The sequence below is a fragment of the Phocoena sinus genome, chromosome 8 (assembly GCF_008692025.1).
Source record: "Phocoena sinus isolate mPhoSin1 chromosome 8, mPhoSin1.pri, whole genome shotgun sequence".
NCBI lineage: Eukaryota > Metazoa > Chordata > Mammalia > Artiodactyla > Phocoenidae > Phocoena > Phocoena sinus.
In genome coordinates this window covers 4,041,171-4,063,450 of record NC_045770.1, presented here as the reverse complement: position 1 = coordinate 4,063,450, position 22,280 = coordinate 4,041,171, and the positions used below count along the sequence as shown (strand labels likewise).

Genomic DNA, 22,280 nt, shown 5'->3' with positions numbered 1-22,280 from the left:
TAAATTATTACTAGACCTTAAGGGCCATGGGGGATATTTTTACCATGCTGAGGTCATAGGTATGAGCCTGGATTGGATGAGAGACAACTGTTGGGTGGAATTTGAAGAGTGGTTCATGCATGTTTGAAGATAAAAATTCTTTAGCTTTACATAACAACTTAACATAAGCTGGTGCCTGTTTCCTGTAGTACTTGTGCTCTCTTTTACCCCAGCTCCTACTGCATTTTTCCCCTTTTTTATAATTGTTTACTAGGTGGTGAGACCCTTAGAGGGGAGCACTGTGCATATTTCCTTCACATCCCCAGCACCTAGCACAGCCAGCCCTGACATTTAGAAGCTTTTAATAGGTGTTTGTTGAAAGACTGATAGAGACATGCCCTGTGAAGCAAGACACTGGATAACATTGTAGATATGGCTTTGGCCTGGGGGATTTGGAGTCCAAAGGCCTGCTTTGTTTTCCAGTTAGGTGGGCTGATATACTGCTGGGTGTTTTGGTAACTGTTAAGATGTCTTGCTCCCATTTAGCTTGTGCTCTGCACGCACAAGCAAGGCAGCTGGCTCAGCACAGCCATCTGTGACAGTTCTCAGGTCCCTGCCAGCCGGGTAGGCTCTCCCATCAATCTGTCCCAGAGTCTCCCACACCCTGTGATCCGACAGTAATTCAATCCTCTTCCACAGATTTCTCTGATCTCCCTCCCTGCCTTCTCCTCACCTCTTTCCCTTGCTGTCTGAGCTGCAGACTTCGGCAGCCATGTGGACTAAAGCAAAAGTGAGTTCATCCACAGAGCGTGTGCCTGGGCAGCCAAGTCCCCCAGGTTTGAATAAAATGACCCAATCTGTTTGGCATTCCCTGGGCAGTCGCACAGGGACGTGTCCATTCTGGGATGTCCCTCAGCAGGGCAGATGCTGCCTCAGCCAGACTGGCCAAGAGTCCTTGAGTGGGGTTCCTGGTGAGAGGCACAGGAGATCAAAGCCCACCTCCCTCCCACCCCCATTCTACTAACACTGATTTTGCCTTAATAATGAGTTCGCAACAGGAATTTCGGTTCCCAATTCCATTTGGATTCTTCCCAAATAGAACTCCTTCACCTGGTCTATAGCTGCAAATTTAAAAGACTCCAAATTGTGGCTTTCATAAACAACAGACTATTTTATTTCTAAGGGGTAAAGAATTGGCCCTGGCTAATGAGTTATAGTCTGACGTACAATGCCCTCTGATTGTGTATTATATATTAGCACTCTGGACTTGAAAGAGACAATTGTGTAATGTTTGCCCGTTAATTGAGAATAATCATCTCAGCTACACAGTACTGCATACCAACCAAGCGTGTCACTCTTCTATCCAACAGCTTTTAGTTGTTGTGTTGCCCTTTAACGGCAACCTTTCTCAGAGTTTGGAGAACAAAAACAGAGACCCACCTAAATATCAGCTCCTTCTCACCCTGAGAGAACAGAATCTATTTAGATGGAAAGGACTTGAGTTGTCTAATCCCCAGGGAGTGATCATGCCTTAGCAATTTCCATTATCCATCAAGTCTAAATGCTAAGGCCATGGGATTGCTTCTTCCTAATAAAGTTAGGAAATGTGTCAGACAGGAAAGGGGCTTACGTGATTATACAGTAAGTTGAAGACTAAAATAGAAGCAGTGCCTTAAAACTTATTGTCAGAGCCCTTTTGAATGCAAGTAACAGAAAATTTAACTCAAACTGTCTTAAGTAAAAAAAAGTTGTTGGCTCACGTAACTGAAAATTCCCAGGATGGAATTGCTTCAGCATGTCTCGATTCCAGGGCTCAAAGTTCCTTTGAGCTTTGGTCCCGTGTTCCCCATATCTCAGCCTTTCTCTCCTCTGTTGCTGCGTTCTCAGGTGGGCCCTCCCTTCCTCTGGCAAGAGGGCAGCTGGCAGCTCAGCTCCAGGCTCACAGCTCTAGTGAAAAGTCCCAAGGTGGAATTTCATTGGACCAACTTGGGTCATACTCCTTATTCAGAACCAGTCATGGCGGCCAGGGGGAAAGGAGTATGCTGATTGGCCAGGCCTTGATCACACTCAGCCCTGGAGGTGAAGGGCAGGGTCAGATCCATCAACCTGAACTACATGAACTGGCACTAAAAGGTGGTGATGATTCTCTAAGAAAAAACCGTCACTGCTACCAGAAAAATGGGACTGAATGCTGAACAAACGAGAACTGAGGCACTATCCCTTCATCTCAACCTCACGGATGAATGTTTTGCAGGTTGGAAATGTAAGCCTCACATCTTCCACCAGAAGCCTGTCCATAAAAAAGATGATCGTTTACCAAGTGCTGGACATTGTACAGAGTGTTTTACATGAATCCTCTCATTGAATGCTTGTGGCTACCCTACCAGGGAGGTATGACTAACCCCCTTTTCTTAAGGGCATGGAGGCACAGGGAGGTTAAATGGCACACGCTAAGCCCACAACTATTAAAGGGTGAGTGATTATGGAGCTCTGGCCTAACTCCAAAGCCCATGCTTATTCTCCTTTTGTGTGTTTCCCAAACTTGCCCATTTACAAGACTTCTGGAGTGGTTATCAAAATGAACATACAGGTTCCAGGCACCCACCCACATCCCACTCCGAGATTCTGATTTGGTAAGTCTGGGCTAAAGTCTGGGAGTCTCTTTTGTTAACAAGCGCGCTCAGGGACTCTTATGATCAGACTCACAGGTAAAACCTGCACGTGGCTGCTGCCACCGCCAGCCCCTCTTCCTGCCTCTCCCTTTCCCCGCAGAGGCTCTGCGCGGACCGCTTTAGCTGCCGGTCAGGTTCAGTCCACTCTCTGGTGCGGTGGTCTCCGAAAATGGGGTGCATAAGAGGTTCCACTGGTGTATGGGAGGCAATATTTTTCCTTTTTCTTCAATTTCTATTTAACTTTTATCTAAAAAGAAAGAAATCCAGCTTTACTAAACTTTGATATCCAAATTGGCACTGGCATTCTCCTTCCATCATGAGCCCTGGGCTATCCATGCTACCCGAGGGGCCTAAGAGGCGGGTGAGGGTTCCACGATGCACAGGGAGAACGGTGCCCCACATTTGTTTGCCTCCCAGCGACTGAGACCTTATTGTACCTAAGTGGAATTATAGGTTATATTACCCAGTCTCCTGTACCCCAAAGTCACCCCAAAGTCGGGCTCAGATGGTTTTGGAGACAAGTTTTACAAAGTCATCAACAAACATATAATCCTTATATTATACCTGTTTCAGATGATAGAAAAGGGGGACAGCTCCCCAGATCTTTTTATGAAGTTAGTATAACTTCGATACCAAAGCTGACAAGGACAAGACAAGATAATTATCTATTAACCACACTTAAGAATGTAGATGCAAGATTCCTAGGTAAAATACTAGCAAATTTAATTCAGCAACGTAATAAAGGTAATAAGTACTTCGCATGAGTAGGATCCACGGAATACAGCTGTGCAGTGTCCTTATTTGCCTCCCGCTCTTGTCCTTGTAAGCTGAATTGTGGACCAATTCTTCCTTGCCACTGAATAAATGAAAACTCATTCACTTTTTTGGCCACTCCAACTAAAAAGTCCTTTGATCATGAGACATGGTCTCAGTTTATGAATTAAGATATATAGTCCCAGGTAATAGTCAAAACTTCCAGCATCACCAAGTTGAAGCTTATCTTCATCCCCAGCCTGAGCCTGCAACAGGTGGAGAGCTTGCAATGGGAATAGACAGCACGGTATGTGTACCATCTGTTTCCTCGACTAGGTTTTCTCCTCCTCCCCTTGCACTCATTAGGTGGTCTCTGGCTCCTCTAGAATTGAAGCAGGGAAAGAAAGGGGAGCAAAGGGAAAGGTCCTACTGGCCCAGCCCCGTTATGAGCTGGTTATCAGACCAGCCGGGACTGGGCGGAGGTTTAAAGCTGACTTTTTCTATCCGGGAGGTCTTCTGTGGGCGTTTTGGGGCACCTGCTGTTTCTGGGAGTCTCTCATCTCCAATTTCATTCATATGGGAGAGTGCATCTTTTCCACCGGGTTACTTAGCTTACCATCAGCTCTAGTTCTTTATAGAAGCTGGCCCTCTTACATGGGTCTAAGATGATCCCACAAAAGCAAGTCTTTCCTATGGCCCACAACTGGCTCAGGGGAAATACCTCCACACTTCACTCAGATAAATTCTGGGGACGTGGGATCTCCCTAATACCTCCCTTTGCTCCGTCGTCAGAGCAGCTACCAGCCAGATTTCTCAGATGTTAGACACAGTCTACACTGTCCTTCAGGCTCCGGGAGGCTCTGTGGAGGAGCAAGGGGCCAAGAACTGAGATTCCATTTCAAAAAAGAAGAGGTGGAAGTGAGAGAGTGGCGTGGACATATACACACTACCAAATGTAAAACAGATAGCTAGTGGGAAGCAGCCGCGTAGCACAGGGAGATCAGCTCGGTGCTTTGTGACCACCTAGAGAGGTGGGATAGGGAAGGTGGGATGGAGACACAAGAGGGAGGAGATATGGGGATGTATGTATTCGTATAGCTGATTCAGTTTGTTATACAGCAGAAACTAACACACCACTGTAAAGCAATTATACTCCATAAAGATGTTAAAAAAAAAAAAAAGGAGGTGGGACTTGTTCTATGAGATATGAAGGCTTATTTTAAAATAAAAGTCTTAGAAATTCGGACATAGTGGGATGGCACGAGAATTGGAAAATGAATCAATGGAACAGGATAGGAAGCCCAGAAACACACTCACACATATGTGGACCCAATATGTAATAAATGTAGAATTATAAATAAATGGGAAAACAAAGACCGTTCAATAAATGGTGCTTGGAAAATTGATTATGTGTGTGGAAAAACACAAAGTTGGATCCCTGTCTTACATCACAGTTGGGTTAAAACCCTACAAGTAAAAAAAAAAACTTTAAACTTTTATAAGAAAATACAGGTCTTTATGACCTTGTGTATAGAAAGATTTCTTAGGCTTTACACCAAAACCTTGAACTGTATAGGAAAAACTAAGGACAATATTTTATTACATCATATTACAAAAAACTTTCTGCAAAAACAAAAGATACCAAAAACAAAGTAAAAAGACGAATTGCAGACATTTGGGAAAAGATATTTAAAATGCAAAATCTAACCAAGAAAATAGTATCCAGAATATAGAAAGAACCCCGGTGAGCCAATAACAATGATGATGATGGCTGGGCACTGTCCTAAGCACTCGAGATATATTAACTCATTTAATCTTTACTATTTAATCTTTACTATGCCCCTACGAGACAGGTGTTTATCACCCCCACTTTACAGATGAAGAAACGAGCACAGAAAGGGCTAAATAGTGTGCCTAACATCACTGGTAGTTAAGTGATAGAGCTGAGCTTGAGCCTAGGAGTCTGGCTTCAGTTCCTATGGTCTTAACTACTATGCTCTCAAACGCAATAGAAACAACCACGCAAGGAGCCGACACACCTCACTAGCAGTCACAGAAGTGAAAATTAAGATGCCAAGGAGAAATCACTTCGCAAATTAAAAAGTCTGATAATACCAACTTTGAGTGAGATTGTAGGAAGAAAGTGGGCACTTTTGTACACTGCTGGTGGAAGTATCAATTTGCACAACCATTCTGGAGAGCAATTAGCAGTATCTAGGAAATCTGAAGGTGCTCATACCCGAAGACTGAGCAGTTTCACATCTAGAAATATACCCTAGAGAAATTCTCACGCTATGCACAGTGAGGTGTGATGGAGAATATCCATTGCAGTATTGTTTGTAATAGCAAAATTTGAAAACCAAAGAATTCATCAACAGGAACAGAACTGTGGTATATTTATACCAGGAAAGAACACGCAGCAGTTAATATGACCTGGCAATATATCTACCAATATGGCTAAATATAAAAAATATAGTATAGTGTGGAAAACACTGGTTGAAATAAGATACACACAGTGTAATACCAGCTTATAAGATTTAAATATCTGCAAGACAATGCCATTCAATATGTATGTATACAAAATATGTAGTAAAAGAATAAAAACTTAAACAAGAAGGATAAATAACACATTCATGGTAGTATTTACCTCCAGTGGAAAAAAAAAAGGGCAATGAGATGCAAGAGGTGTCCACACAGAAAGTCTCAATTATGTTTGCAAAGCTTAATTAAATAAAAGTCCTGACATGGGTCTCTAAATACCATTTCCCATGGTGAAATGGCTGATTCCAGGTCTGGGACAAGAAATCTACATGATGAGCCATGGACCACTTGTTTTGCAAGGAAACTCTCCCAGACTATTAGAGGTCATGTCAAAACAACACAGGAACCACTTTAAAGAGGCCCTTATTGGCCAAAATAGGGCAATTTCTGCATCAAAAAGAAGAATAACTTCAATGGATTAAAACCCATTAAATACATAAAAAACATGAGTTCATAATGAAACCAAAAAAATCACAAACAACCTAATAGCCTTGCCATTGGAAGTTGCTAGGGTAATATTTTTTTATTCTGAAAATGAATAAATAATGAGAAAGTATTTTATCTTTTCTATGCCATATATTATGGGGTAACTAAATCTTTCATACAAGTGGGTCCTATAATAGGAGAATTCCAACCAATAAATGCAGAAGGAATGATAGAATTTTTTAAAATGCACTATTTTCCACCTCTAAAGAGATAATTGATCTAGGCAACTTCCATTAATGAGGCTAAAACTATTAGCTGAAATGTCAGTGGGGAGCATTATGATGGAAGGGTCAGGCTGACACCACCTACACCCTGTGATCAACCTTAGCCTCCCTAAAAGTGGGACAACACAAACATTATATGTGGTGATGCAACAGGAGGTATCTCTATAATGTTTCTTGCCTAAAAAACTGATCCTGATCTTAAGTCATTAGAACTGCTGTTAATTTATAGGAAATATGGAGGATGGAAGAACTACCTAAATGACAAGGATACAATTGGCTAAATCCAAAAGGTGGGACATTCTGTGGGAGAAATGACCCAGTCTTTCCAACTAATAATGCATTATGCTGCAACGAAAATGGCATTAGAGAAGAAGGGAGGGGGAGTTATTATCGGACAAATTCGACTCAGAAGAGATAACCAAATGCATCGTGAGGCCCTTGTTTGGATCCTGATGGAAACAAATCCACAATAAAAAGACTGGGAAAATCAAGGAAATATGCATAGGGATTGGTAGGAGAGGACTTTAAGGAATTATTGTTATTTTTGATAAGTGTGATGAAGGCTCAGTGATTATGTTTTAAAATATGCCCTCAACGTTAGAAGAGTGTACTGGGACTGCCCCGGTCATCCAGTGGTCAAGTCCGTGCTTCCAATGCAGGGGACTTGGCCAAAAAAAAAAAAAGAGTGTAACATGGTGAGACACCTTTCAAATGGTCTTTAACCCCAACCCTTCAAGGAAGCTTAGTGAACTGCAGAAACCAGTCAGGTACTTCAAGGTCTGTGTGATGTGGGAGCCCAAGAAGAGAATGGAATGAAACCGGAGAGGAGCAGTTGGGCCCTCTGGGGAGGGGAGTGCTGGAGCCGAGCGCTAGAATGCCACACCAGGGTTTGTAAGGTCAGCACGGCCCACAGCCCAGACTGGGGCTCCAGTGGCGTCGCCACAAGCCAGAGGAAGGGCACGGCGTCCGGGGACTGAGCTGCCGGGAGGAAGCAGCCCACGAGGAAGGTTCTTGTTACCGCTGAGAACTGAGCCTGAAGTGACCATCACGGTTCCCACTCCAGGCTGATGTGGCTTGAGGACATGTGGCTGATGCTTGGAGCGTAGATCTGGCATCTCACATACAAGCACAACAGTCCCAGTCCAGGAAAACCCATCTTACGGCTGGGGACATAGAGGCACAGAACCGTTTAGCTTTTTATCTCTTAGAGAGGCCAGGTGAGAACTACCTTCTGATTCCAGGCTGCGGCACTAACCCCCAACTGCCTGTAAATCTTTCTGATTTTCTGCACCCCTTTGTCTAACATACAGAAAAACTGTCAAAAGAGGTGCAGGCCTCAGCCCAAAGGGTGTTAATGACTACTATCTTCTTTCTGAGCTTTTATCAGGAACTGCTGTTCACAAATCATACCGTGAGAACGTTTGCCAGAGATTTCTCAGGAGCAGGCTTCACTCTTCCTGCTGTAGCAGAACTAGCCTGTTTAGTGATCTTCTCACTTCTTAGAGCCTGGGGCCTCTACCAAGCCAGGTCCACCCTGTCCCTGGTAGCTGGTGCTCTGCTCTTGTGATCTGATGCCTGCCTCCCAGTGGAGCCCAGGGGGTTGGAATGCTTCTGGGGCAGTTTGCCAGCAGCAAGAAGAAAAAGCTTGCCCTGAGAGTTTCCATTCATGGGCTCTGAACCAAGTCCAGGGAACCATCTACCAAGGAGGTCCTGGTGGCATTGTGGCCAGGAGAGACAGGAACACTTGCAGACAGTTGTTTTCCTGGCTCTGCCTGCTGATGGAGGCGTCTGTGATTGGCTGATTTCTCACATTCTGCACAATTAGGCTGCTGCTTTTGATAAAATTCCCTCCTCACTGTATCCATAGACTCTAATCTGGGAATTACTTTTTTTTTTTTTGGCTGAGCTGCTTGACTTGCGGGATCTCCATTCCTCGACCAGGGATTGAACTCAGGTCACGGCAGTAAAAGTGCTGAGTCCTAACCATTGGACCACCAGGGGATTCTCTGGGAATTACTTTTGATCCTGAAAAACTTTTGCCTTTTGGATGTATTTAGACCCTGTCTGCCCTGTTTATATAGAGTAGGACATCTTCCTATTATAAGTGCTCATCTGTACCCTCTATGAAGGCATGGGACTAAAAAAAGGGGTTAATGAGAAGGGAATAAAAAGAACTAGGGTATCTTTTCTGGTCTTCTTGAAGAGAATCCCATGACATACGTGCCAGAGATTAAAAAATAGGGGCTAATATTGAGCACAATGGCCTAGAATAAAGAGCCTTGCATTGGGCAATATGATTTCCATAAGCATTTGGTCTACACTGGCCTCGGTTACTTTGTCTGTAAAATGAGGCTAATGATAATTAACCTAAGTAAAGGTAAGAGGTTCAACCTGATAAGCATCTGGAGTGACTTTCCTTTTCCTTAAGTCTGAGAAATACTGACAATCCATCCCATTCATTCAATTATTTATATTGCTTTATATCGTCATTCATTCATACATTCCTTCACTCAACAAGTATTCATGGAGGACATATTATATGAAATTAACAATGCATGGTACTATGGGAGATAAGATAAAAGTTTGCGTCCCCAGGAATTTCCGTTTTAATTGGAGAGCAAAGATGTACATGGAAAACTGTAATACAGAGTATGCCAAATACAGTAAGAAAGGTGCCAAGTGCTATGAGAGTTCAGAAAAAGAGAAATTGCTTCCAGGAGGAAATTTCAGGGAAGACTCAATGAAGGATGGTGTGGTTAGACTGAATCTTGAAGAATAAATAAAATTTGAATAGGCAGATATGGGAGAAAATAGTCCAGAGGCCCCACAAAGGCTTGAGCAAAGATCTGGGGGTGGAAATGTGTGGGATATGTTTGGGAAACTATAAATTACCTAGAAAAAAACCTGGAAACTGTCGAAGATATTTGAGTGGAAGATCAATTAGAAGACAACTGCCGCAGGTCAAGGGACAGTTAGTGAGCATTTAGCTCAAGGGGCAGGGGAGAGAAGGGGATGTGAGGACTGGCTGGGGAAAGGATTACTGTGGGGATGGAAAGGAAGGGATGGAGGTGAGGGAGGCTGGAGGGAAGAATCCTCACATCTGCTTCTTTTCCTCAAGGTTGGTGGTCACCTCCCCAAACCTGACTGTCCCTCTACTTTTTTATTAGAATAGTACTGGTTTTAATACCCAATTATCCATTCAGAGCAAGTCAGAGTTTGGACAAACAGCGATACTGTTTGGCTGTGATCTTCATCTTGGAGGTGATCTGTGCTTTGCCTAGGTGTCACTTTGCTCTAAAAGTCAGTGAAGAAGTCGGCAACAGGTATTGAGGCCTCACGTCTCCTCCGCCCCCTTGACTCCAGACGCTCACTAACTGTCCCTTCAACTATGGCAGTTGTCTCCTACTTGGTTTCCCACTCACAAATCTTCAACAGTTTCCTTTTTTTTTAGATGATTTATAGTTTCCCAACTATACAAAATATATTTGTATATACTTTCAGTAAGAGTTTATTGAATATCTCTGATGTTTAAGGTGATGTGGGGAGCGGGCGATTATGTCTCACCCACAGGAGTTTACAAACTAGTGGGGGAAAAGCTGTGTATGTAAATAATCAGAGAAAACGAGGTGCGTGAAAAGTGCCATGAGATGAGCACCAGTTCCAAAGATGCAGCATTCAGTCCTGGTAACCTGGGAAAGCATTAGGCCAACAAAATGAAATATGGGTCTGTCTATAAATGCCCAAGGGTGGGGAACCCGAAAGGAGTGGGAGGCTGGCAGTTGGCACTGCAAGTCCACAAGAGCAGTGGGTTTCGTCAGGGTACACTGCCGACTGGTAGTAACTCTGGGAGCCTTCAAACTCCATTTAGCCATTTCCCACACGACCAACCATGCTGACTTCTGCAATCTGCTTTCCTCTGGCTTAGTCTCTGTTGTAGGGTATGCCTAAGGCATGGTGGCATGAAGTCAGCGCAAACTACGTGGGCTCCCAATGCAAGGATTTCAGCAAGACTGGAGTTGGACAATGGAGCTGATGCAGATGGGACAGGTGGTGCCCCCAGGGCCCTTCCTGTTGCTTTCAGAGTCCCTGTGGTTTGTTCAAAATCCCACCTACTGCTTTCTCCAAGACCAGTTTTCCACACTCTGAGAGTGGATTTCTCTTTGTGGTCTGTTAGGCCACTGTGTGGTTTCCCCTACTGTATTCTCTTTTGTGGTTGCAGGGCAAACCCTTTCTTGCCTGTGCTTCCAGGAATGTGTGGTGTGTATCTCAGCGTGCTATATACCAGAGGGTTTTATTTCACCTCCCTTGAATGGAATGGTAGTCATCCAGCAGGCCTGGGTGCACATATAAATAGACGGACACGTAAGGCTGCGTTTCATATCCAGAACATAAACCAGCCACCACTGCGCGCTACACGGTCGTGTTTTGATGAAAGACTGCTGACAGCACCACAGACCGTGCCGTGGGGCCCAGCAAACCACCTAATCCCAACTGCTTTATCCCAGGCATCGACGGGGCAGATTTCACTGCCAGGAGCAATTTCTTTCCAGCCACCAGCAGCTCTCAGTTTCTTTGGCTTTTCCTGCTTCAGCTGCCCGTTACTGGTGACCCACAGCCAGAGAGGCCAGGGTGAACACGGAAGACTGAAATGTACAGCTAATCCCCCCATTTTTTTTTTTCCAGGCAGAAAACTTAGACCCATTTGCCTGTGAAGCCCTTTGACTCTGGAACTCATGTCAAAAGGGCCCATTGAAAGCTTAGCATTTCCATATATCCTGCCTAACTTTCTCCAGCGTACAACAGGGGAGTGTCCCGTCCTAGACTCTACAGGATTAAGTATGAATTCCTGCCATTCAGATTCTATACAATATGGTCCCAAACTACCTTTCCCATTCTATAACCACTATGTCCTTACTTTAGCCTCTGTTTGAGTCTTGTCCGCTTTCCATTTTCCAAGGCCACTTATATCACTATGCCATTGTTGTAATGGTCCCCTCCCCTGGAACAGTCCCCCTTCTCGCTGCCTGTTGAAAGCATTTCTATCCTCTAAGGCTGAGTTTCATTCCGAGACCTCCATGACCACTCCCACTGGTGTCTTTCTCTCCAGAGCGTGTGTTGTTTCTACTCTTTACTCAATGAGTCATTACATTACTTATGATAGATTCTTTGTAGTCTTATAAACTGATTAGAACTAACATTTTTCACATTGGAATTCTAGATTCTAGTCTCCTCTAGAGTGGAATCCCCATGAGGTCAGGGTTCGTGCATTATCTTCCTTGTAACTCCTACGGTGTTAAGTGCTGTATCTACAAGAGGAGCCAGGAAGTGCTTGTTGATTGAATGAATAATAACCCACTGTTGAAAAATCAGAGCTTTGGCAGTGTCTGTGAGTGAATCCAGTGACCTTTCAAGGACATTCTCTGGCTAAGCAGCGAAAATTTGGAATATGAGGTAATAATTAAAGTTATTGTCAGGTCCAGAAGGGAGCTCAGAGACTATCCCTCCACTGAAGTGCCCTGGAGCCATCTAGAATGTCAGCTTAACTCAGCTTCCACAGTTTTGGGTTTCTTGGCATTCTAGTCTATGGATTCAGAAGACCTGATTTTTACAATTGTCATCCCTCAATAACCTTCATATATTTATTCAGTAAATACTTGATTTGAATTAAACTGGGAACAGTTCTAGCCTTTTTCTAGATATTGTGGAGAATGCGTCTGGGATGTTTGAGTAAGATGTAAGTGCTTTTTATACAACATTTGAGTTTTGAACCATGCCTTTGGAATTCCATAAGTACCTGAAGTGTATAGTCAGCGATTGCAGCACTTGTTCTTTAACTAGTGGATTTGACTTTTGTGAACCTCTAAATATAATTTTTAGAAAAATCTGATTAATAAAATGGAGACTCAAATATGGTAATATTTTAGCAAAAATAAGGAATAAAAAAAATTAGAAAAAAAAACCCCATGATTTTTACATGTGGCTTATAAAAGGGCTTTGAAGGTGATTCCAAAAGAAAACTTTTAGAAATGTATTACGGAAGCATTACTGTAATGAGAATAGCTTTCACTTACTGAGCATTTGTTGTGAGTCATTAAGTACTTGATATTCAAAACCTCATTTAATCCTAAAAGCAACCTGATGAAGAGGGATTTTATTAGCTCCATTTCAGAGGCATGGAAACTGAAGGTTAAAATAGTTAACCTGGATTTGAAGGCCAAAGTCAATGTACCACTGTGACGACCATCTTGAAGGACAAACACTGATTGCATATGAGAGGTGGAGTATTTCCTGCCATATCAGTAAAGAAAGTATGTCACAGTCATCACCGATTGCAGCCACCACTGCAATGGATGTGCGTTGGTGAGCCCTGAGGGAACTCAGGAAGGAAAGAATACCTGCCATCTAGCAGTCATCAGGCTGCAGCCACTCCCCATGGTGCACCCTGAGGAGACTCAGGATGTGAAAACACAGGATACTGGCCCCAGACAGCTGAGGTGCACATCAAAGGAATGATTTCGGTGAGCCCAGACTCTTGCATCTTCCCATCCATAGAAAAGCGCTAAATTCCTTAACTTGGGATATCTGCTTTCCTTTCATTAAAAATAATCTTTTGGGGACTTCCCTGGTGGCGCAGTGGTTAAGACTCTGCGCTCCCAATGCGGGGGGCCCGGGTTTGGTCCCTGACCAGGGATTCACTCACAGACACTAGATCCCACATGCATGCCGTAACTAAGAGTTCGCATGCCACAGCTAAGGAGCCCGCCTGCCGCAACTAAGACAGCACAACCAAATATTAAAAAAAATAATAATCTTTTGATGTTCTGGCTCCCTGTCCTTTGTTGCAAAACTTCTGTTGATATATAACCTGGCTCCCACCTTGCCTCTTTGGAGCAGTTTTCTCAGGGTTACTTGAGATGTTGCCTCCCGGGCTTGAAGTCCTAAAAATTCCCGCCGAATAAAACATAACTCTCAACTTTTAGGTTGTGAATAATTTTTTAGGTCCACAGATATGTTCAACTTCTCATGTTTAAGGCCACTTAGGGCTGGTCATTGCACAACTCCGGGGTCAGCACTTGCCCCCTGCTCATAGCATATTTGGGTCATTTTTAATGACAACTTCCTAGCAGATGGCGGTAAACTGTCTTGAGCAAGGTGGGTGGGGAGTGGTTCCTGATTCACAGTTGCTCAAAAATGGTTCTCAGTGCTCTATGGTCACATGTAGAAGGCAGGGGCCGTAACCTGGAGAAATTAAAAATCTTGAGCAGCTTCTAGATGAGCCATCTTGGAATTGACAAATGAGGGTTCTTATTACTTAGGGTCTGAAGTAATATCTCACTTGCCCGTTGTCATGGTGCTGCCCTTCTCCTGTATTTGGAGTGAACTGTAACCTCCTAATCTTCTTAGTTATTAACGTAATTTAATGGAACAAGAAGTGTGTTGAGAATCTCTTATGCAGAAGAAGCTATGATAGTTCCTTTACCGGAGGAATGAGGGTGGGGAATGGTGGGGCATGGAGAGACCTGGTGGAGGTGAGAATTCGAGGGGAGATGCAGGAATGAATGCGTGGCTGGATCTTACTTTATAAACCGCAGAGGAGACTGAACTATCAGGACCGTACATAAGTATTATGACGGTGGGGTTGGAGGCAGGATATAAACAAGAATCCTTTGGGAACCTAAGGGAGAGAGGAGTTTATTCGGTCCGGGAGAGCTGGAGAAGCCTTCACGGAGGATGGGCCATTTGAGCTAACCCTTGAAGGACGGGCAGGCCCCTGACAGAAGGAGAAGGAAGGAACAGGAGCAAGAAAACATGAGGTGAAAGCGGTGTGGCTGCCAGAGAGTGAGCTCTGCATACGTGTGTTGGGTCAGGCAGGGACTGTGGCAGAAAAAGTAAAGAAACTTGAATACCTTCTTAAAGACTTCAGACTTTACTGGGCAATGGGGAGTCCCTGAAGAACTCTGAGCATCGAAGACCTTTTGATCTCTTGATTTTCCGGAGATGGCTCCTTTTGCATGCAGTTATTGGCAGTGTTGGCTACATTATGCGGGCGCGAGATTTCACTTTTCTTTTTGTCTTTCCAGGGGAGCCGTCTCAAGGAAAAGGACCTTATTCTTTTGTTCCCTTTCATCCAGGTCGGATACTCTGTTTGCCATTTCCTCTCCCTTCCCTTTGATGCTTGTGTCAGGGGAAGTTGTATCCTTGGTTCTTTCTGCTGACATCTGGGTCAGGTAGTTGACTCACATGACCTCATGACTATTCTTTCCGGAGAGTTAGATGGGATAGGGAGTAAGTTGTCGTCACTGTCCGTGGGTTGAAAACTCAAGAAAGTTTAGGAATAAAAGAGTTGGAGGAAGAAACGTTATAGACGAAGAGATGGGACATGCATCAAAGCACAGGACAGCGTGCGCTGGGTTGAGAGAGGTCCCAAAATAGAAAGTGCTTCTCTTGGGATTCACACTGCAGGCCTTGGCAGGCGGCCCGCCCTTATCACCGTTAATTTTCAGACTTTGGAATTGGGCACCACACCCTGGTGTTAAGCTGTTAACCTCCAGAATCAAGGCCACAGCTGCCGGGAAGAATTCCTCTTTCAAGCTGTGGCCTCATCAGAGTTCTTCGTCCGGACACGCCACAAAGGGTAAATGTTCCTAAATTCAGTGCCATGATTCTGGGACTCTGTATATACTCAGGCGGCTCCCACTCCTTTACTCCAGGACACACACACAGAGCAGAACTGTCCTGGAGTGGATCAGGGCACTGCAGTTGCAGAGAGAGACAGACAGACAGACCGCCCTCCTTTGTTCTCCTTCCCGGAAGAGTAAAACTGGAAAAAATGCGGATACTTTGAGGAAATAAAGGACATTTCTAGAGCCTGGATTTTCACAGCAGAAGTCTGCTCTGGGTCTAGAGACAGGTTACAGTTTTCAGATTCAGGAGATCTTGAGACTTCACCCAGTTTTCCTTGCCATGTGCTGTGACGTTACACCCAGGCCATCAGCAGGGGGCTCCCTCAACCTTAGCAGCTGCTATCGATGCTTGGGAGGCCACGCCATGTAAATGAGAGAAGAAATGCAGATCTGACTGTGAGTTTAAAATCCAATGCCCCAAAGTACTTTTGGAGAGAAGAAACCCTAACCCATCCCGAAAACAGACCACTTCAGCAAGAAGGTATTTGCTAGCGTTTACATTAAATGACACTGTTTAAATTCCTGGATCGAGGTCAGCGTAATGTTTATGCTCAGGGTAACACGTAGCTAAGTTATCCGTCAGAGAACCTAAGAAGCAGAACAACTCTTTGACCAGTGGTTTAATTGTTTCTGGACTGGCGGCTCAACGATTCCTATATATTGAATCACAGCACCATCAATCACCATCGGTCCCAGGTCTGAACCAAAGCTTTGCAGATGCCAAATCCCTATGTGGCATTTGCCCAAAATCACGCCGGCTAAACACACAGTGCCTGATTGATAAAGCGTAATGTCCGGGTAGCTAATGGCCGCTATCTGTTAGGGCCGTTGGAGCTGGCCAACTGCTCTCAATTAAGATGGAAAAGGCCGCATGGTGAAGATGGAATCAGGAAAAGGAAACCGGACACTGCCAGAACCACATCTGTCTGGAGTTAATATCTCTTGGGAGTGTTGTAATTTTCCACTCTGTAGACACAGCAGGCTGGGCTCCAGTGCAAGTATTAGTAGGAATCAGGGTGCCCTCTTCCTTGGAAGTTCCTAGACAACCTCTGTTCAGGTTTTATTACCACCTAACTCTTTTTTTTTTTTTTTTTTTTTTTATGCGTTACGCGGGCCTCTCACTGTCGTGGCCCCTCCCGTTGCGGAGGACAGGCTCCGGACGCGCAGGCCCAGCGGCCATGGCTCGCGGGCCCAGCCGCTCCGCGGCACGTGGGATCTTCCCAGACCGGGGCACGAACCCGCGTCCCCTGCATCGGCAGGCGGACTCTCAACCACTGCGCCACCAGGGAAGCCCACCACCTAACTCTTTTCTTCTTAGCTCTAGGCAAATAATCATGTTCCTTTATTACAACTTCATCTGAGACGTGTTACAGTGAATGCTGCCATTGATGGTTTGATATCAGGTGTGCTTCTTTGAGGAAATTACAGGAGAATGCCCCAAATTCCCCAACAACATTTGGGACTTTTATTTGGGGGTGATGGGGACACACCTAGTCAGTGGGTGAGGTTTGGTAACCTTTTCCAATTCCAGCGAAGAGGAGGCACCATATTGTGACCAAATTCTACCTCCCACCTGTCCCCTATAAAAGTGTACCAAACAGAGAAACCAGATAGCTCCCGGGCAAACTGCACCCTGAGCGCCGAGTGGACTCGAGGGGACGTGGGCTTTGGGAGGTCAGGGTTAGTCGGCAGGATCTGGAGGCGTTTCCATGGAGCGTGAGTCCTCTTGGTGACAGAAAGGCAAACGCATCTGAGTAGAAACTTTGGGGAAGCCACTCCAGGCTACTGCGGTGGGAAACTCAACGGTTTCTGTTTGTACTGGCTTCGTTCATTCATATGTTTCTCATCAGCTACATTCAGACTGATTCCATTTGCAAAGCTCTCCTGGCAGTCTTGGTGCATGAGGCTTGGTGGCAAAATCTCCGGCAGTTCTGATCCTGCCCAGGCCCTGCTCTTCTCGTGTAGTTTCTTGGCGCTTTAGCGTCTAAGCAGAAATTGGCTAAGCAGACGCAGCAGTTGAACAAAACCAAATGTGAAACAGAACGCTGGAACACCGAAGGAAGAGAGATTTCTATGTGTGGGGAGCAGGAATGCAGTGAGGGGCAGGGAGGGAGGGGCTTCCTTAGAACCAGACTGAATCAGGCTCCCATCTTGTCAGCATCCTCGCTAATTATGCCAGATCAAAAGTTGTATCCCCTTTACCCTTCTGTCTCACTAACGGATGCAATAGAAAATTATTTGGGTCCCTGGCCCTCACAGGAGTTGTGACCCACGACACGCTGACACCACTTAATTTTTCTCAGAATCCTTTAACTTAGCTTTGCCCACTCCCATCAGCTTCCTTCTTAGCACCCACCTCCCCAGCCCCAACTGTTTCACATGTGTGGCTCATCTTTTCTTCCTCCACTTGACGCTGACTTTTCTTGTACCGTTAGGGAGGATGCTTGTCATCCCACCCTTTATATCGACACGGCAGGGAGAGGCCATCCAGTTGGAGAAACGTCCAAGCCCTCTCTTCCCACTGTTGAGACTGGGAGAAAGGCACTGCTGTCCACAGCCCTTGGCTGTTTCCCAGGGACTGACAGCATGTGTTCTGTGGCTCTTGTCCTGCGTGTTGCTGTCTGGATTTGATTTCTGCATGTGTGGGTCATGGGGTCTGAAATTAGGGTGGAGACCTAAGTGTTAGGAAGGAGAGAGTCCATTGGCTTCAGGTTCAAGACATTGATCCAGTCCAGTAAAACTGGTACGCACACGCACAAACACGTACGGGCACGCACACACGCACGCACTTCCACGCACACACAGGGTGGTCTCACAGTCACGCAGTTCAAAACGCAAAAGGCAAAAAGGGGCATATATATCTTCCCGCACTCCTGTTCCCCAGCTTCTTAGTCCCCTTTGTAGATCCCACCAGGGTTTACAGTGTCTCCTGTCCCCGCAGACATGTTTTAAACATACGTTAGCAAATAAATCTTACATTGCCCCACAGTTGGTAGCATACTATACATAGTGTTCAACATCCTTTTGTTTTTTTCACCTTTTAAAATGGCTGCATAGTGTATCATTGAATGAATTTCCATAATTTATTTAACTAGTCCCATATGGAGGGGCATTTGGGAGTTTCCAATCTCTTGCTATTGTAAAAATATAAAGTGTCTATTCTGATCCTCAGATCTTGTGTTTATTTCCCAAGTCTCCACACTCAGAGGGGGAGGAGGGTGGTCCACCCTCTACACGTCTGCCCAGCCTGGCGCTGGCTTTGAAGCCCCAGAGCCCTGAGTCAGACATGGCCAGCGTGGCTCTTTTGTTCCCTCCAATTCTCGCCAACTTGCCATCACACAGAGAACTTATGCTACCGATTCCGGTGTTCTCTAGCTTAGGTAAGTTCATGCTTTTCTTTCTCCTCCTCTGCCTACAGCCTCCTCCAACCCAGGGATTTGGTTGTAACCAAAATCCTGATCCAGCAGGTAATGCCTCCACTCTCCTAAGACTTAGGGTATGGAATCCCCTACACTTCCATAGCACGTGGTAATGTGCAAAGCACTCTCATGTAGCGTTCTTTCATCTAAATCTTACACAAATTATCTGAGGTTGGTAGGACATTTTCTCCACGAAGGAACTGTTGTTCAGAGGGACTGTGTGGCTTGCCCAAGTTCACTTAGCTGATAAATGACAGACACAAAGCTCAAAGCCAGATCATCTAACTCTCAGTCTACAGCTCTTCGAATACACACGCTCACCCTTTTGCCATGTATGTGACATCCAAGTCAGCTTTCAACTTGGAATACAGTGGAGGCTAAGATCTAGCAAATTTATTCTCAATTTTCATTTCCATCAGTTGATAGATTGAGGCTATTCAGACAAAAGGAATTATGCACCACTTCATCTACATGGATCCGCTGGGATAGTGTACAACATGGCGAGGGCAACGCCAGCTGTCCAGGGAGCAGGAGAATATGGTGGGAGAGGTGCCAGGGCTGGAGGCACACGTGTGATGTGGAGGTCAGGGGATTGGCTTGGGAACGGGCAGCAGGGAGAGGGGAGAAGGACGTCCGTGCACGGAGCGTCCACTGTGTGCCACGCTCACCCGTTAACCGCTCACGGGACTTGGGAAACACGCGCACACAGATGCGGCAGGCCCCGCTGGTTCCCTCAGGATGTGGTAGCGGGGCGTGGTGGGCCGCCTCTGCTCCACCGGCGGGCAGCCAGGGACTGAGTGACTTCGCACACCGAGCTGACCGCGCGCACCGAGCTGGTCTCAGCCTCCTGCCCCCAGCTCACGTGCGCGGCTCTTTCCTCCCCCGGCATGTGTCTCCTCTCCTCTCCGGCAGCTCCCCACCTCCTAGGAGCACAGTTTGGGGCAGTTTTACTGCAGCCGCTCACCGGGCATCCTCGGCTGCACCGCCCCGGTGCAGGGATCCGGGCCGCGAAGGGGCCGCGGGCAAGGTGTGCTGCCACAGTGGAGAGAGCCACGCCGTAGGAGGCAGGGGTGTGAGGGCAGCCAGGGCGCTGAACGTGCTCCTGCAGAAGAGGAAGTTTTGCAGGGGCGCTGCCGAGAGAGGCACCGGTCCGAGAGGAGGGCCGGGTCACCGCAGGCTCAGAAGCTGTGCTGAGGGCCTCAGGAATTGTCCTAGAGGCGGTGGAATTACAGAGGAACTTGAAGGAGGTTCTCTCCCCGTGAGCATGCACCGAGGAAAGGTCGTATGTGGACACGGAGGAAGGGGACTGCCGGCCAGCCGGGAGGTGGGTTCTCACCAGGAACTGACCGTGATTGCACCCTGGTCTCGGACTTGCAGCCTCCAGAACGGGGAGAATCCGATTCCTGTTACTTAAGCCCCCAGTCTCCGGTGCTGTGTCGTGGCAGCCCACCTGGCGGAGATGCACACAGCCCTGTGCCTGTTGGCTCTGGAAATCCAGGGCGAGCACAGAATCCTCGCCCCCATGGAGCTTGCAGTCTAGTGGTGGGGAGAGGGAGGCATGAAATGAACGCTCCTCGCAGACATACGTAGTCACTGTTACGGAAGAGAGTAACAGGGCCTCATTTAGACTATGGAAGACAGGGGAGGACTTCTGAGGACGCGACCACCAACCTTCAACGTGAAGGATGAGTGGAGGGAGCCTGGCGTGAGCCGAGGAAAGGGCATCACAGGCTCAGGGAGGGTGCGTGTGAGGCCCCTGGCTGAGAAAGGGCTTGGAGAGAAACTGACAAGACACAGTGTCCCCAGAGCAGGGAGGGACATGAAATCAGACTGGGAGCTCCTGGGGGCAGGTCGCTTGGGGACTGGCAGGTCTTGCTGAGAGGGTTACATTTATGTGCTCATTAAAGGGTTTAAGTGGAGAAGTGAAATGATCCAATGTTCAGGTTTAAAAGAGAACTCTGAATAATGTGAGAAGCAGATGGGAGGGGTGGGACGTGCTGTCTGTTCCGTCCCGGGTTGGGGGTCCCGAGCAGCTGGCGGACTAGAGAGAAGTGGTTTACGTGGAGGCCGGTGCATAGGATGGGTGGCGGGGAGGGGAACAGGCACAACAGCTGGGAGAGGGTGAGTTTGAGGCCACTGAGTCTGGCGGGGAGCTGGAAGCATATGGGCCTGTGGTTCAGGAGACAGAGCCAGCCTGCGTGGAAAGAAGGGAACACAGCAGGCCCGAGGCCGCCGTCCTTAGAGACACCTGATGGCACGGCTGGCCCTTGGCTGGTGTCTGGGACCTCGGCTCTCAGGGTGTCCCCGTCACCAGTGAACCGACAAGGCTGGTTTTCCGCGCCTAGACTGTCTGCGCAGACCCTGTGGTTTATGGTGGACGCCGGCTTTCCTTCCGGGAGTCTGGCGTGTTGCTGTGTGCCAGGCGGAGGCCGTCTACATGCGCAGCCCCCGGATACAGCCCTGAGCTCTGAGTCTCTCCTGGGCGTCCCTGGGCTGAAACCTCACACGCGTGTGGCTGCATTTTCATTGCTGGGGAAGAGCGAGCTCCGTGCAGCCCCCGTGGGAGGCGGAGAGCACGGAAGCCTCACATGGACTCTCTGGACCCGCCTGTGTCTCTGTCCCTTATGATTCGGCCGGTATCCTCAGCACGTCTCTAATAAATCTCAGCCATGAGCACAACTCGCCCCGAGTCTCGGGAGTTTTAGCGAATCTCAGAATGATGGGGTGGTCTTGGGGACCCCTGACAGTCTCAGGATTTAAATTTGGGAGTGATCAGCATGTAGGAAAAAACCGTAACCACGTGACTGTAAGAGATTTCCGCCCCCCGACCCCCACCCCAGGAAGAGTGAGTAGGACCCTGAGGATCTCCGCAAGTTAGGAGTGAGCAGGGGACAGGAACCACGAAGGAGGTGAGGACTCAGGCAGCCGGAGAGAGGAATGTCTGCAGACTTAGCAAGGTCACTGACGGCCTTGGCCAGCAGTCCTGTGGGCAGTGGTGGGGAGAGCTGGCTTGTTAGGGGGTGAGGAGGGTGGAAGGAACAGAGAGGGACGTGGGGAGGTGTAAACATATTGTTTGTAAGACAGAAAAACAACTTGGTCACTTGTTTTCTCATGTATTAAGTGTCTGCTGCATGACAGGCTCTAGGCCAGACGTGAGTGATGCAGTGAGCACAGGGTGTGGTCCAGACCTCACGGAGTCTGTGGTCCAGCTGAGTGTTTGAAAAGCAAAGTGCACAAGGCCGTGCGGGTGTTGCATCTAACCCGAGGGCTTCTCTGACTAAGTGACCTTGAATGTGGGAATTGATGAATAAGTAGGAATGTGTTGAAGTCAGGGGAGTAGAAAAAGGGAAAAAGGTCATTTCAGGCAGAGGGAAGAATATATATGGGCTGAGGACCTAGAGAAGGTGGAGGGGCTCTGGTTTCTAGAAGGGATTGATTCTGACTGGCAGAAATACCTCAACATGTAACAGAAAAAGGAAAAGAGGTTAGGTTTTAAAAGAATAGATAGAGCTACAGGTAAGG

General features: G+C 46.8%; 1 long non-coding RNA gene across 1 annotated transcript in view; it reads left to right on the top strand.

Annotated features, from left to right (window-relative positions):
* LOC116757829 overlaps nt 1-4,379 on the top strand; it is a 47,718-nt gene extending 43,339 nt beyond the window's left edge. Inside the window, exon 5 of the long non-coding RNA XR_004351094.1 lies at nt 1,867-4,379. This is a non-coding gene — a long non-coding RNA (uncharacterized LOC116757829). The remainder of the gene's footprint in view (nt 1-1,866) is intronic.
* Nucleotides 4,380-22,280: the final 17,901 nt, after the last annotated feature.